This window comes from Phoca vitulina, unplaced genomic scaffold, assembly GCF_004348235.1.
Source record: "Phoca vitulina isolate PV1807 unplaced genomic scaffold, GSC_HSeal_1.0 scaffold8, whole genome shotgun sequence".
Taxonomy (NCBI): domain Eukaryota; kingdom Metazoa; phylum Chordata; class Mammalia; order Carnivora; family Phocidae; genus Phoca; species Phoca vitulina.
The window spans coordinates 38197837-38216072 of record NW_022589711.1 but is presented as its reverse complement, the minus strand read 5'-3'; positions in this window follow the sequence as shown (position 1 = coordinate 38216072).

Sequence of the window (18236 nt, the reverse complement as noted above, 5' to 3'; positions counted from 1 at the left end):
CCATGCCCCACTGCAGGCTTAAGTCAGGTTACTCTTGTCAGAGCCACCTGAACATGGCCCACATTGGCTCCCTGCAGTTCTGGATAACACGCATCTCTTCCCCCGGGGACTGTCCTTTGGATTGAAAAAATACAAGTTTGAAAATCGAGCAGACCTTTAAGGTATTTGGCCCTGAGGTAGAAAGAATCCTGGAGAAAAAAATAAATAAATAAAAAGAAGAAAAATTCCCCTCACAGCAATGATTTCCAACGACAGACTGTCCATTTTAGATATGCATTCCAAAGCCGTAGCCTTAAATTTCTTAAAGGTTACTGGGTGGATGCCATTTGATCTTGGTGATTTATCTGAATTTCGCTCATCAAACCAATTTTGGGTCAGCATCTGTCTTGAGCTGTTACCTCTTTTTTCCTTCTTCCATTCAGATGACTGACCTCTCTGCTAGAACTTTCCAGTTCTGAACTGTCCATACTGTAGATTTCTGTCCCAACCAAAAATTCTGAGAAATTCCTGGGTGGGACGGTGCCCTCTGCAGAACTAAGAGACAAATTGTTCCCTGGTTCCTGGACCTATTCTTGATTGTCGCTCCTTGTCTACTTGGCTTCCTGACCCACTTCTGAGCCCACTCTTCTTGTGGGATGCTTGTCTGCCTAGATTCCTGGTTTTTGGTCCGCTTGACTCACAAGCTATCTTTGTGCTCTGGCTTTTCTTTCTGGTAGGGAGAGTCCAGTCTTCCTTATCACCCAACTGTTGGTTGTGTCCATTTCTATCCTCTTGCAGAATCATCACTGCTTTTTTGGTCTGTTCACTACCCCGCGGCCTCTGCCTTGCTCTCCTGGTTCAAACATCCTGCTTTATCCTCATGTCCTACTGCTGCTGGTGGTGCCTGCATGACCGAGAACATTGACCCCTACTCCATCAAGTATCTGACCTCTGCTCTGCAGTAGAAGATACTTGGCCAAGATGAATTTAATCCTCTTCCCTTTTCACCCCCCCCCCATGTATGTACGTTACAGAGAGAGAGAGAGAGAAGAAAATTGAAAAAGAATATCAGAGGCAGCATTTTAAAATGGTGATTTGTGAAAATTGTCAGTGAATCTGTAATGAATCATCATTTGATTAAAAAGATAGAGCTTCTCTAAATCTATCATAAGTTAAATTCACTGAATTAACTAAATTCAAATACGATTTTTAAAAGGGAAATAACCAAAGGAGGATGGAAGAAAATTAATTTGTTGATCATTGCCTAACATTTTAATATTAATACATTGACTGATTTTGGAAGCATTAGCAAGCCCAGTTATACATATAAGGTAGAATCAGAGGTACTATCAGATAAAGAATTGGAAATAAGACATTTACTCCATTTTGTTCATCATAGCTGCCCAATCCAGATGTTAACTTAATAATGAATTTAGGTTTCACAATTAGTTTGATTAGTCAAGTATGTTGATCATCATAAAATATAGCTAAGGTTTTTTTTTTTATGTGCCAAGAATTGAGTTAAAAGCTTTACATGCATTTCATGATTTAATCCAAGAATAGCTTTATTATGTAGATATTATTATTATTTTCACCATTTTACAGATTAAAATGCGGATGCCTGGATAAATTAATTACCTCCTTCAACATCACCCAGCGGTTAAAAACTAGATTAGTGATTCCAGTGCAGGCTACCTGACTCCAAAGCCAGTGCAATGAACTGCTAGTGCATCAGTAAGAATTCTGATTGCTCTTTTTATTCTTCATATTCTTACACTATTTGTTCTGCCTGAACATGAAGGAAAACTACGGTGTTGATTCATTGGGGCTCTGCTGCTCATGTCAATGGAGGCAGCAAAAGGTTAGATCAGTGAACATGCTCTTTAAAAAAAAAATACTGGGGGCACCTGGGTGGCTCAGTTGGTTAAACGTCTGCCTTTGGCTCAAGTCATGATCTCGGGGTCCTGGGATCCAGCCCCACATCAGGATCCCTGCTCAGCGGGGAGTCTGCTTCTCCCTCTCCCTCTGCTCCTCCCCTTGCTCATGCTCACTCTCTCCTGCTCTTTCACTCTCTGTCAAACAAATAAATAAAATCTTAAAAAAATATATTGTATAAAAATTTCATTTCCCAAGATATTTCCTTAGTCCCTGAACCAACTACTGGAACTGAGAGGACAAAAAGCAAGTTACCTGCACATCTTTACAGACTTCAGAAGGAACTCATCACCCAGAATATTTAAAAGTCACATGTGGGCAATGAAAAATTTGTAAATTCTTAGAATCCTTCCTAGCTTTATAATATCTATTACCCATTTAGTTTACATGTTTACTGAATATGTTGTATGCTCAGTGTATTTGTCTTCAGTTGAGTTGCCCATAGCAGGCATTCTCCTTCCTTCAGCAGCTCATGACTGGTATTGGAGTCCATGGACTTTATTTTTCCTTTTCCTGCTTCTCCTTTACATAACCACACCCACCTGTCTCTCAGCCACCATCCAGCCCTCACCTCCCCACGTTTTCTCTTTTCCTCTGCATCCTCTTCAGGTAAAACATAGTCTCTTTTTTGTTCTCTTTTTCTCTGGATCTATTCTCAGCATAAATTCAGCAGTTGGTTGGATTCAATTACTTCAAGAAGAAATCAACCCATTCTAAATGCTACTCTTTAATTGAATTCAGCTGTAATTTTCCCTTGTCTAATTCCATCTTCTCTGCTCACCTGTTGCACCAACCTTATGGTTTTATTACCCGGGTTTCCCTCTGTTTATCATGTTTCCATAAAGCCTTCTTCATTCATCCATCCCTGAGTGTCTGGGCCATCCTAAATTTGGCAGTAGGTCCATCTACGGCCCAGATGCCTTGTCTACAGCTGTGTCTGTCTGTCCCTTGACCCATCTTATATGCTTTCCCTGAGTGGTGCTCCCATCCCAGCTGAACTTTCTTCTCTAGTTGCTCCCTTTCCCTTATCTTCCAGAGGAGAACACGGACAGACATTATCTATTTATAGTTATTCCATGCTTTCTCTGCAGATCATAGGCATGATTTGTTTCAGAACATTCAAGGGGTGGAGAGTGGCTGTTGATTGTGGCTACCCAACAAGGACCATACTCTTGACATAAATCTAGAGGAAAGGGTCCTGACCCTTGATCCCTTGCCCCCTTCTCTCAGACTTTATATTAACACAGAACAAGTTTTTTTTTTTTTAATATATTACTCTGACACTGAATTGATGTATACAATTACCTGAGACTTCTACATTTCAAGACTCATTATTAAGTTTTATGTGAAAGGTAAGCCATTTTAAAAAGCAGATGAATACTCCTTTCACTGATAGTCATACCAAAAATTATATTGTAAAGCCATTCTTCTATTAGGTAGATCTCTTTGTATAAGGCATATAGTAGGACTGGAATAAAAAGATGTGGTCAAGTTCAGTACACATGGCAGGCATTACCAGTGGTTTGCGGCCTGCCCACCCCAGTATCTCCAGGGAGACAGTGGATTTCAGTTGCTGCATCATCAACCTGTTGCCAAGGAAACAAGAGAGGGCAAAAAAATGTCCTCAATGACATTCATTTTCAAGGCAGTCAAGACACCCCTGAAAGGAATTTCAACAGTCCTATGAAGGAAGCTAAAATAGGCTTCTAATTATAAATTCTAAGCTGTCTCCTCTCACACCAGGTTATACCATCAGCTTAGGTTTGTCTTTCAATCATTTTCTGTTAACCGTGGCATATATATTCCAGTTGTCAGAATAGCGAGAGTGTGTTCCTGAAGGGAGGAAGAGGCAAGGGGAGAAAAGAGCAAAAGAGAGAGAGAGGCTAGGGGAAAAATGACTAATGGTGATGTGGCTACAACACAGAACACACAAAGGCAAGTGAAGTCCTAAGTCCTAACCTAGGGGGCTGACATAGATTTCAGGCCAAATTTGTCATATTTTAAATGCTTTCGTAATGGTATTTGTGTCACAGCAGAGACAGAAATTCTCTGCACATGCATATCTTAGAAAATATGAGCTTTGGTTCAGCATTTGTGCTTTCGGATTTTACATTCAAGTATAAAATTTGCAGGGCAAGACTTCTGAGTAACTGCTTTGTATGAGAGGGTTCCCTCCCCTCCAAATATACCGAAAACAAGGTGTTTAATCAGTTTCATTAGCGCTTATAAATTCCAGGGTGCAAAGATTTAGCTCTATATAATATTATGTTTGGGGACATACAAGCAATATGTGTGGGAGAGTGTGGACATGTCTAACATAAATCTTTGTGAGGACACTCATGAGTCTGTCAAGTAGAAGTTCCTAGATACGAGGCCCTGTCCAGAAAGGGCCATTAGCTCTCCTCCGCAACCGACTCTGGGCTTCCAATCAGTTCCTTTCTCTCCAGCAGCCCTTACCCAGGCCCACAAGCACACTTTCCTCCTTGTGTAATGTAAAGCTTTTTCAAGTTGCTGGGCCTCAATGACGAACAACGTTCTCTGAGAGGAGTACCTGTGGAATGGCCTAGACCAGTGCTTCTCAACCTTTCATGTACATGTGAATCATCCAGATTCTCATTCCCTAGGTCTGGGTCTCCAGTAACCTTCCAGGTGATGCTGAGGTTGCTGGTCCAAGATCCTAGACTAGAGATTCCCTGAAGGCAGCAGCTGATTCTGATTAATGTCTAATATTGTGACTAGCAGGACCTAAGTACGTAATATATCTATTTTGAATGAAATGAACCTTAAAACACTTCCCACTGCACTCCACCTCCACCCACACTTCTGGAAAGAATTCCAAAGTCTTGAGTTATGGCCAACTGAATGTGAGCAGAAGTAATGTGTGTGCCCCTTCCCACCATCTATTTCCCCCATGGGCCTAAGACATGGTGTCACCTAGGAGAAGGAAGGACTCTGGGCCCCTAAACCATGTCTTGGAGAATTCACCCATTGTTCAGTCACCCATTTCAGATTTTATATGAATGACAGATACTTATCATATCTGAACCATTTGCACTTCTTTTTGGTTATAGCAGCTAGGATTTGCTTAATTACATATTTCTCTTACAGTTCTTATCACATTATATTACAATTGTTAGTCTCTCCCACTGGAATGTGAGCTCGTGCGTATTATAGTGACTGACACACAGTAGGAAACCAAATTTGCTCTATGAATTAGCAAATGAAGATGGTGTTATTTTTTAGCCATTCACCTGTTTAATTCATAGAGCACCTGCCATAAATATAATTTAATTCTCACATCCCATAAAAAAGAGATATAGAAAAAGAATCAACCTTATTTAATTATGCTTAGACTTTAGTTTCTTTCTTTGGGGCACAGCTGATAATGGGTAGGGGGAGGAGAAAAGGTACTGCTACATAGGCTTCTTTACTTTCATTCATGGCATGTGTGACCTTTCTTTTTTTTTTTTTAAAAGATTTTATTTATTTATTTGAGAGAGAGAATGAGATAGAGAGAGAGAGCATGAGAAGGGGGAGGATCAGAGGGAGAAGCAGACTCCCCGCCGAGCAGGGAGCCCGATGCGGGACTCAATCCCGGGACTCCAGGATCATGACCTGAGCCGAAGGCAGTGGCTTAACCAACTGAGCCACCCAGGCGCCCCCATGTGTGACCTTTCCATGACAGATTTGATTTCCACGAGAGATCTGATTGTACAGAATGAAAAGGGGTGAAGGAAAGGGTGTTGAAAAGTAAATATACTTACCACACTTCCACTTCAGTGGAAGTATATGGGCAGTGAGCACAACTGCACAGAAAATTGTAACCTGAAGTGATTAAGGGGACCAATATATATGGACCATGTATTATATGTAGCTATATGTGGCTATATAATGCACCCTAGCTATATATGGCTAATAATCTACCTTTTATTTGGGCTTGCTTCTCATGTCATACTGTGCCAGGCTTTACATACATCACATAATCTTTACAAGTCCTATAGAGTATTATCTTCATGTTACTGACCCGGAAGTTAAGTCTCAGAGAGGATAGGTGAATTGTCTGATGATCTGAACTTATCCATATAGTTTCAAAACTCAGTTCCCGCCCCCACCCCTCATTACACTGAGCAAAAAATGCACTTAGAAAGACTTTGTTATGGAGTATTTGAAAACAGAATTATCCTAGAAATTTAGGACCCCTGGTTGTTGTAGGTATTTTGCGAGACTTTATAAGCAACTACACCAGAGAGACACATTGTCTCAGTTTCCAACTTCCATAAGAGGCAGACATGCTGGATGTGTGAAATTCCTATGGAATGTCATGGAGGGTAAGGGGCACTGCCTGGGGATCATCACATGCTTGCTGAGACAGAGGCAGAAACAAAATAATTTGTTCTCTTACCAATAAAGAAGTGAGGACTGTGATGTCCCTTACCACATTATAATTTGTGTGAGGTACCAGGAAGCAAAAACCTCAGGTCTTCTGACATCTAAACCTTTGTCACCCCCACTGTACTGGCCCTTCCTACATCTGAAGATGTGGGTCAGACACGTTCAGGGCTCCTATTAAAAGAGTGGGATATTGGCCCTTTTATATCCCTTTATATTGATCTTTTAAACCATAATTGAGGTGCAGGTATCTCAGTTTACTTTCTAATAGATTTAATGGGATACATTCTTATAAAGAAACTCAATGGCTCCCAAATTTCCAAATCTAGCTTTATTTTTCCCTTTTATTTTCTGAACTATCCATTTGAAAATGCTTCCTTTCTGAAGTCCACAATGAAAAAGTATCCCTTGTATTTTCAACAGCCATCACAGGTCTCATCCTAAACCTAATCCAAACAGTTCTTCAAACACTACACTTTCTCTCTGTGAATCACAATACCACTTGTAATTCACATTATGCAATTTATTTTACTTGTGATTCATAAGTCTGGCATCTCTAACTGCAGCCCAGGTGATGCCCAGGTAGTCTATAGATTACACCTTCAGCAGCAAGGATATAGATAAGCCCCAAATTGTTTTACATATGTAAATCTTGTTGGCTTAATTGGGTTATAAGAGTTAGGAATGTGTCTTGCCACTCTATGTAAATTCATTGAGGGTAGGGCCTACACCTTTATAAGTCCTTGTAGCTCCTAGAGCACTTGCACATGTACTAATTGCTTATAAATTCAGCAAAATGAATTACACTCCTTTCAAAGTCCTATATTACCCGGTACAGTACTGGGCCCATAGCAAAGTATCTGGGCAACTAGAGACCCCATTCATATAGTGGTAAGGTCTAAATTATTCATAGCTGTGTCCCTAGCTCCCAGCACAGAGAATGGCCCAAACAAAGTATTCAAAAAATACATGTTGAGTAAATGAAGGAATGTTATGAATGTTTGTTGCATGATTTCCCTATATTCCTCTTTCATTCTTTCACATCTACAAAGGAAATCACATAGATCAAAGCTTCTCAAATGCTAATGTGCATATGAATCGCCTGACTCATTAAGTATGGCATCTCTAACTGGAGACCAGGTGATGTCTGGTAGTCTATAGATCACACCTTCAACAGCAAGGATAAGCCCATAAAAGATGCAGGGCTTCCACATTTGAACTGAATCTTATCAATGTACATCAGCACATGTCTTTCATAAAATGTGTTTAAAGAACCTTACTTTCCAGCCTCTTGGGAAAGAAGTCCTGGGGCACCAAACCTGTATGCACCAAGATGAGTACTATAAAGTTACTAAAACAACACTATCAATATTCAGTCATTCAGATCTGCTCCATAAGTATTGATCAAATCTAATTCTGGTTCAGTATTGAGCCTGATGAGAGAGTCTGCCATTTAAAGATCAAACTAATGGTGTTGCCATAAAGTTTTTTGTGTATGACAAAGAGGCAATTACATTAATGTCAGGAGGAATTGTCCAGGAAGTTTGCCAATGGGAATGAAGATATCTGGCTACTGAAAAAGGATTTAAAAAATAACCAAAACTTTCAGTGCTGTGTGAGAGGTCAGCTCATTATTCAGTCTTGAATTTGTCTTCATGCTAATACCAAAAATGTCAAAATAACTGAATTGAGTTAAAGTCTTGGGACTGAGGAGAAGTCGAATGTAATGTTTAGCTATAATCATGAAATAGAGTAGATAACATTTAAAAAATATCTCATTTTTCCCATGTTTTGTTTCATGTACAAAGGTCTGTAACCCACCATACCCAGCATTTATAGAAGTAGATTAGTTGTCATTTGATCACCTCTTATGTCTTCTCAGAAAATAATCTTTGCAATTAGGTTCACTGTCTATACCCCAAATATTTTAAGATGCTAATTGGCAAGCTCTGTGCTAGGCAAACCATAGGTAAGGTAGATAATAATAGGTTTTACTGATTATTAAGCAGTGTTGTGCTATAGTCAAAAGTCTAAGGGCTCAATTCAGCCATGAAAGGAACTGGTTTTTCATTTGTTGTTACTGCGGTAGATGCCATAGTAATCATCATTATTGCAGTTATTCTGTAGAGAGGCATCCATTGTAGAAGCCCTGAGTTCATTTTCAGAATGCGTAATCAAATTTACTCCACCCATTTGTGCACACCATAGAGCATTTTGTATCTTTTCAGGTAATGCTTTGAGCCTCATGCCTGTAACTTTACACTGTGTCCAAGATGTAAATACACCATGACCATGTCTGAAAGAGCTTAGTGGGTAGTTGAGTAGAATAGATTTTAGGAGATGATACAAATTAGATAGGTCAGCCCCATTTTCCTTACTCGGGCCCTAGCCTTCTTTCTGGTCTTGATCTTCCCCAACTTTACTCTCCCATTAATGAGGCTTGAGATTTGGATGGAAGAGTGATAGAGAAGGAGAGGCAAAGGAGAGCATTAGAATGTTAGGGAAGGTGGTGCCAAAAGGGAAGTTTTTGTTTGTTTGTTTAAGCAAGAGGTGGAGAAACTAAGGGTCAGAGAGAGGAATATCTCGTCCCTGGAGAAGCAGGGTAGGGAAAGGAGAGCGATCCGGATAAGGAGAGGAAATAAAGCCTGTTTTAGTGTGCCTCAAAAGTTTCAAGACAGATGTAGACTTACAAGAAAAACAAAACAGAATGGCAGCTTTCATTCTCTTCTGCCCACTTTAACCTCCAAAACAAGTTCTTTGGAGATTTTAGTACTTGAATTACTGTCATTATCCTCCAAACTATTCCTGTCATAATTCATCACAATTTAAATGTCCACATGGACAATCCCAGTCCCCTTGTCCTGGTTCCTTGATTGACGCCCTCTCATTTCACTTTCAGACCCCATCACTATCACTTATCTTTGCAGCTCATTGCCTCCAGAGCCCTGGCTATGACACTTGGCCATCACAAGATCCTGTCACCTTTTCACTGTCTTTAATCCCTCTGGAGCCCATACTGGCCTCCTTACACAGCTGAGAGTCCACACTCCATCGTTAGAGTACATACACTTGCATGTATCCTCAACTCATTTGCCCCCTTCTTTCTTTGTCATAACAGCAACTTAACACAATTGTATGCTCTTCAATTCTAATGCTCCATCTCGTCTATACCCGCACTCTTGCAGCTGAATCTGATTGGGAAAAAACACACACAATGCTTCATCACTGTTCTCAAACAGGTCGGTTAAGCTGCCCCTGCTCCGTTCACTCTTTCACTCTCCAAGATGGTTATTTCATACCTTTTCCTAAAACCTCGACCATCTTCTCCCCCATCCTCAGTCTCATCTCATGACTTTGCTTCCCTGCTCACTGAAAAAAACAGAAGTAATCAGAAGAGAACTTCCACAAGCTTCCAGTACCAAGTTTAACCGATGACTGAATCCTGTGCCCATACACTCTGCTGTTCTTTTTGTTACTGTGGTCCACATTCCTAAGGCTAGTTAACCTTCCATTTGTACATTAACTATGATAACCTGTATTACTTCTTTCTCTACTGGAGAATCAAATTTTCCTTTGCTATTAGGTTCTTCCTACCAGCTTATAGAAATGATGTTGTCCCTCTCATCTTAAAAACAATAAAACAGAGGACTTGGGTGGCTCAGTCAGGTAAGCGTCTGCCTTTGGCCCAGCTCATGATCCCAGGGTCCTGGGATGGAGCCCTGCATCGGGCTCCCTGCTCAGCCAAGAGCCTGCTTCTCCCTCTCCCTCTGCCCCTCCCCCTGCTCATGCTCTCTCTCTCTCTGTGTCAAACAAACAAATAAATAAGTAAATAAATAAATAAAATCTTAAAAAAAAAAAAAAAACCCAATAAAACAAAAACATGTCTCTTGGCCCCACTTCCCTTTCTGGCTACCTTCCCTTAAAATTCATCCCAGGCAGATTTTGCTCCACCTTTGCACAGAAGTCACTCTTATCAAGGTTGTTAGTGATTTCTGTTATTTGATCTCCTCCTTGAAACATTCTTTTTTAATTTGGTTATCAGAACATCACATTTTCCTGGTTTTCTTCTCATCTTACTGGCCACATATTCTCTACTTCCTTTGCTGGTTACATCACACATCACCAAACAAACTTTGAGTGCTCCAGGATCAGGTTTGGACCTCTTCGCTTTTCTATCTATACTGATTCCCCTGTTGGTAATTTCATCTAGTCTCCTGGCTTTATTTTTTTTTTTTAAAGATTTATTTATTTGAAAGAGAGTGTGAGAGAGAGCACGAGCAGAGGGAAGGGCAGAGAGAAAGGGAGAAGCAGACTCCCCACTGAGCAGGGAGCCCGATGCGGGACTCGATTCCAGAACCCTGGGATCATGACCTGAGCTGAAGGCAGATGCTTAACTGACTGAGCCACCCAGGTGCCCCTAGTCTCCTGGCTTTAAATACCACATATGTACGGATATTTCCAGAGTTCTCTCTCCAGCCTGGACCTCTCTGAATCCCAGACTTGTATATCTAATTGCCTACTCAATATGTCCATTTGTATGTCTACAAGGCATTTCAAACTTAACATGTCCAAATCTCAAATCCTGGTCATTTCCCCCAAACCTAAGTGACCACAGAATTCTCCCTCTAAATGACAACACTATCCTTCCACCCACTCAGACTCAAATCCTTGGAGTCATCATGACTCCTTTTCACTCCACAATTTATCCACAGGAAATCCTCTTGGCTCTACCTTTGAAATATATTCAGAATCTGACCGTTTATCACCACTTCCCACTCTGATTTATACCCCATTGATTTCATTTGTATTACTGCAATAGTCTCTCTTAACTCTGACCTTCCTGCTTCAGCTCTTTAGCACGTATGGTCTATTCTCAACACAACAGCCAAGGAATCATTTAAAAATATGTCAAAGCATGTCATTCTGTCCCTAATCCTCCAATTGCTTCTTATCTCACTTCAAATAAAGGAAACTGTCTTTACAATAGTTAAGACCTTTTGGTACCTCTTTGGTTCCTTTTTGGCCTTCTGTTTTCCCCATTGTTTCACTTGACTAATCCTTGAACATTCTGGCCACATCCCACGTTAGGGCATTTGTACTGTTCTTCTGCCTAGATTAGTCTTCTCTCTGGATATCAACATGGTTTACTTCTTTACCTCCTTTGGCTTTTGTCTCCCATGCTACATTCTTAAGTTTTCCCTGACACCTCTCAGATTGCAACCTCCAACCTTCCATTTCCCTTGCCTGCTTTTTTTTTTTCATAGTACTTATCATTGTCTGATACTATATATTTTTAGTTGTTATGTTTATAATCTCCCCACTAAAATGTAAGTTCCATGACAGCTTGAGTTTTTTGCTGTTTGTTCACTATTGCAAGCCCAGGGCTAACATTCTCGATCCCTATAAGTATTTATTGAATGAATGAATGAATGAATGAATGAATGAATGAATGAATAATAAACAATTCTGGTGGGTTTTTTGTTTTTGTTTTGTTTTGTTTTGTTTGTGAGTAGCATATGGTATTAGGAAAATCTCAACCCCAGATGTTTTTTCAAGAAGATTCTGAGGTTATTAATCTAACACAATGCTAAACAGTCCTAATTAAACGGGGGAATATCCATGGTTATCCAGATGTTTTAATTACCCACAACGTAACCAAGTAATCACCCATTTCTAATCTCTTCTTTAGTAACGCGAATGGTTTTAGGATAATTTGATTCCAAGTTACCAAGCCTGTGTTACTATTCCAATACTTGGTCTGATAAACCATTAGAACAATTTTTTATTTAAAAACAGAAACCAGTGCAAAATGGGATCCAATAAGAAAATTCACTTTCAGTCAACTGTATAGGAATCAATCAATTCTATACCAGGCGATATACATAGCAGTCACTAAAAGCACAAATATGTTCATTCCTTAGGTACAAGAGACACCTATGTGCTCAATTTCTTTTTGAATCTCACTTTATTCTACATAATTTTTAGAATAAAATATTCACATTGCATTTTATGTGAAAATAATACAGGGAAAATTTAGGGGTAACCTAACGTGCTCCCAGGAATTTGGGAGGTTATTTTTCCTCCTTCCTTGAGTATTTTCATTTTTTGCAATGATTTTGATGCCATTTGTGGAGAAAACTGTTTCCTGTTGAAGGAGTTTCAGGTAATAACTGTCAGGTGGGACAGGATTTAGGTTGGTGGTGTCTTTGCTGAGAGCTTTCTTCTTGCTTCTATACCTACTTAGTAGCAAAAGTAATGGCAAAAATAAGTCAGATTATATTAATTATATTATTCAGGACTTTAAGATCCTGCATCATCTAGTCACTGTGTTTCTTTCAATCTCACACTACTCTCTCCTGTATTCATTTTCATCCAGTCACAAAGGTTAGCAAGATTTCCCCACCTCAGGACCTTAGCTCATTCTCTTCACCTGGAATGGTCTTCCTCTGAAGAATCCCACAAGGCTTAGTTCTTTTCATCACTGTTTTTTGTCAGTTGTCACGTCCTCGGAGAGTGGCCATCCTGACCTAGTAGTAGGTCTCCTATATGCTTATTCTCATCTCCTTGTTTGTTTCATTCATGAAAATTGTCACAACTGTGAGTTATTTTTACTCATTTGCTTCCTTACTTGCTTTTTGTCTCTCTTCTCCACTGGGTTATAATCTCCATGAGGGTAGAGACTATGTCCTTCTTATGTCTTCTTCTTATGCACTCTGTAGTGATGAGATGTAGAGATAGAGACATTCACATATTAATAATAGTTGAAGGCTCAGAGTCAGTGAGATCACCAAAAAAGCATGTGGATGAAGAAGAGGAGTGTGGATAAACCCCTGTAGAAGTAGAGCCCTAATATTTATGGAGCAGATAGAAAAGGCCTGCTAAAGTGATCAGTGATCAGTGGCTTAAGAAAAGAGAGAGAACTGCTAGAAGAGAAGGGGACAGGGAAGATAGGTCATGTGCTCTGTTAGATCCCCAGCAGCCAGTACAATGCCTAATGTTTAGTAGGCTCAAAAAAACATACGTCCATCTATGGGATGCAAGATGAAAGAATAAGGAGAATGGGTTCAACAATGCCAAATGTTCTGAGGAAATCAGGAAAGGTAAAGTTTTAGTAATTATGAGGCTACTGGCCACCTTAACAGGAACATTCACTTTCTAACATATTACATAATTAATTTGCTTAATTTGTTTATTATTGTTTTCTTCCTCTGAAAGAAGGTATACTCCATGAGGTCAGGAAATCTTCGTTTATTCACTGACATATCTCAAGCTCCCAGAACAATTCCTAAACAAAGTCGAAAAGGTATTAGAAATGTTTAAAGCCTTGGTTTATATACAGAAAATAATTGCTTTTCAGAAAGCTTTATTCTTTAGTGAGCCCAAACAATAAGAGCATTCCTATATTATCAAATCAGCCATTGTTTTACCAGTGAATCAGTTGGACATTAAGTGGTTCTAAGACTTGTGCTCAATCATCCCCACAGATTTACCATGTGATCTGGAGATAGGTTTAAATGTCAGCAACAATTATTTATTGTTCAATCTGCTCAGTGGAAGTCTGTCCCTTAAATCTCTAATGCAACAACAATAGCAAAGAGCAGAGGGCCTGATTTTGTCTTTATCATCATAGCACATACCCCTTCCTGCTCACTGAAGCCATTATAAAGAACATGTCACACCACGAGAAATTCATTAAAGTCCCAGAGAGCCTGAACTTTCTGCAGATCAAGGGTTCACCACCTGAGAGAAATCTACAAACACTTTTTCTAATCAATGGGACTAGGTCCATAACTGGCAGATTGTTGAAAAATGTAATTTACTCATTTTTATAAATTAGACTATGCCCCCAAAGGCTCGTTTTATTTTTCATTCATTTTTCACAAGCTTTTCTGAGAAACACATCTATTTTTATTTCCTGAATTTATTAGGGAAATACAAAATTGACCTTTTCATGGTTTTGGTGGTCGACCCTTTTGTCGTTCTTCTGAATATATTTTTCATTTGGTCTCCTTATTAAATCTAAAATTGAAAAGAGTTTTAAATTGTCTAATGTTTAGATATTTCCTGATATTGTAGAAACTGCTCTATGCCAACTAGACTGTGGTGGTTTAGGATAGTAAAGGGGAGGGAAGATAATTAGATGGTGTGAAGAAATGTTGAGTGAAATGATTGGGAGAGGAGAATGTATGAGAAATTTAGGGAACATTTTGGAGGGAGAAATAACTGCCTGTGTGGGTGTTTGTACACAGAGATTGAAATTTTTAAAACTCAGAATTTATACATCTGATTTTTTCATAACAGATGTGTGTCACATATTTAGATGTCAAAAAACTATCACTACAAGTGGCACAAGAGCCAAAAGTATTCAATATGAGAACATCAGTTCCTGAAGACCGTCAAATAGAGGAGGCATATATTCTAAGTACTCACCGTTGATTGGTCAGCTGCTGTTTCCATGGCAATCCATGTACAGCTCAGACATTTTTTTCTCTCCTAGTCTACATTACCTCTATTACATAGCAAAGAATGCTAAGATTAGTAAACAGACATATTTGGTAAATGTGATGTGGTATCGCAGTCACTAAAATTGTGGCTGATTATTCTAGTTTTAGAATAGTTACAGTCTATATTATACACCCCGATCTGTGGCAAAGCAGCAAAAAAACCTTACATTTTGTCTTATACTTGGGAAAAATGTCCTTTGTTTAGACAGTCTCTTGAACATACCACACAGGTTTAGCAAAATAGTGATGTGTGCCTTAAGCTGAAAGGAGTAAATTTACTAGAGTTTTAAAAATTTCGTAGATAGATAGATAGTTATAGAGATCTCTATTATCTATATATTTATATTTGACTTTTACATGTAGAGTGACCACATTTATCTTAGGTGTGTCTGGCATCTAAACAGTTCTTTTAGACTAAAACTAGTCCTCTATACTATAAATGTGAACCATAATAAGTAAATAAATAAATAAATAATCACTACTCCTCAGAAACTGGAACCAGGAAGATCGGTTTTTTTCTCAGTGTATTGCTACTGTTCCCTTCTCTAAATGCAACCAAAATTTCTGAGTCCTCACGGTAGTCCATTTGCTGTTGTGGTGGAATTAACCATCTGTTTTCCATTCACTCTGCTTCTGGTAACAATGCCCAGTTTGTCTGGGGGGGGGGGGAATTATTCCATCCCCGTTCTGAGACCATACCCTCTGGTGGAGTAAACTCCATTCTCAGCTCCAGGGCTGGGTGGGACTTTAACCTAAATCTGGCCAGTCAGGGCCCTACATTCTCCTAGTGATTGGATCAAGGATGAGAATGGGGCAAGGCCATGCCAGGAGTCAGGTCCAAACAGAGTTAATTCCGGAACTTTTGCCTAAGCAGCCAGAAAGGAGACAAGCTTCATCCTCTGGACTCTATCTGGGAGAATGTGAATCTGAAGCAGCTAGAGAGACAGAGAGAGAACACATGCTTGGGAATGAAGCCACACAGAGGAAGGCAGAGACGAGAGACAGAGGGAGCTGTAAGGCAGGAACCATAATAGGACTTCCCTTATTGAATGCTGTAAGAATTAAAATGAATTTGTAACATAAGGTACTTAAACAGTGCCTGACACATGGGCAGTACTCAATAAATGTTAGCTATTATTATTATTCACATTGTTTGAATCCTCCTTTAAAGTCAGTTTTAATTAGTTTTCTGTCACTGTAACTGAAAAAGTCTCTCTCTCTCTAAATATATATATATCCAATCTCTCTCTATGTATAGACATATGTATATAAAATCTCAAAAGTAGTGTACATTAATGTAAAATTTCTACTCTTTACCTAGTTATTCTGCTTATAGGCATGTATCTGAAATGTGATTGAAGTGTATGCACACATACAACCATTGCAGTGTTATTTATACTTACAAAAATCAAACACCTGATTTGTCAAAAAAAAAAACCAGAAACAAAACAAGAAAACTTAAGTACCTTAAGGGCAGTTACATGGTCATATATTATGCTGTCATTAAAATGATGCCCATTAAGTATTTTTAATGTATTGGTTTATAATGTTATGTGTAATGAAAAAAATAACAGAATATATAGCATGTACTTATAGTGTATGTACATACAGTATGATCTCAAGTACATTAAATAATTATATAAACAGAAGACTGGAGTGAAAAACACTAAGATATTAGTAGCTGTTTTCTCTGAGTCTTGGTACTATGAGTGACTTGAATTTTTTCTTTCACTTTTCTATATTTTTTAAAGTGTCTATAATAAGCACTTAGTATTTCAAATATTATTTTTCATTGTCTGTACATTCATGGAATTTTATGCATTCTAAACAATAGATCTGATATTATTGTAGCCATATAGCTAGAAAAGTGAATTTAGAAAAATGCAGAAATACCAGAATCTTAGAAATGTTCTCTAGTTCCATCATTTTTAGAGATTTTGTAGGAAGCTAAGGCTGAGAAGTTGTAACTTACTCAACATTTGACAGTATTTGGCAGATATTTTAAGACTCAGACGACATGGATGTGAATCATATTTCAGTTTTTTTCATTTCTATTATAACACATTTTTTCTATATGCAGCAGAGTGGACTCACTGATCTAAATTTGCATCTGGTTTCCATAGTAACTGCTTTTGGGCTTTTAACATTAGGCACCACCTGTTGTTCTGTGGACAAACCACCAAATAACATCACAAATTATAGAGGGGCATACACCTGTCTTCAAATAGCACTTCCCTAATGTGCTGTTTCTCACTGATATTTAGCTGCACACTAGCATACACCTAAGATAATCTCCTTGCCATTTCTGCACATACAGCAGCTGTAGCTCCTGAATTTAAAAATATTAAGTCCATACTTTCACACACTGTGATGACAATATGGAGCCACCGCCAGGAATAATAGGACATTAGATGTAGCTCTATAGAGCTTTGCAGTCTCTTTCATGTGATATTTGGAGATTCTGAAAATTACAACATAGTTAAGACTCTCACACAAATTTTCTGGTTTTCTACATTTGCACAAGAACACACACAGAGTCACACTTCTAAATATATCAAGTTATTTTAGAAATTGTGCAAACCCTTTTTCTCTGATTCATTTTTAGGCTTTCTTACTTGCAAGCAAACCAGCTGTTGGGGAAGACATAGGGATTTTCCTTAATTAAAATGATTTCTCATAGCTCTGATTCAAAGACCCTAAATTATGATAGCAAGAGTCTCTCTCCCTGGCAAGATTTCCTTTGCAAAGGGCAAAAGAATTTTCAGAAAGTAGCTTACTTAGGTTTTATCATCCCTTGGATATATGTGATTGAACCCTTAAGGTAAGTGAGAAAAGACTCAAATGCATTTTGGAAAAAAATATATAATCAGCTGCTCAAAATGGTGTAGAGCATATATTGTGGGAGAATGTGGCTCACAGGCTAAAACAGTTCATTGAAACAGAAGCATTTCAGTTAGTCAGATGACTCTATGTATTATTTATTTCTCTCTATTTGCTGCTCAACATCGAGTGTTTCCGATTGGGGAGTTTACCCACCCTCCTGTCATCTGGCAGCTAAGTGAGGAATTCTGAGCAGCAGATCAGGTCCTGCATGTCAGTCTCAACTTCTGGGGCCCATGTTGCTTTTGTAAAAGCATGATCCCCTCTCGATTGTGCCTTTCTCTCCCCTTTCCTCTCTTTTTCATTGTGAGGCAGTGGAAAGAACGCCAGATTCACATGCATTAGCCATGTAGTCTGAGTCTCAGGCCTCTCCACAAGGAGGTAATAATACCCATCTCACACAGCACAGTGATAGTAAAATGTCAGAGAGCAGATATTACTGAGCATGATACTTAGTAGGCACTCACAAGTTTTATTTCCCTGCTCTTTCTCCACTTCTAAGGTTTCCCTGGATCCGCAGCTGGAGGTTAGAGAGGTCACCTCCTGGGG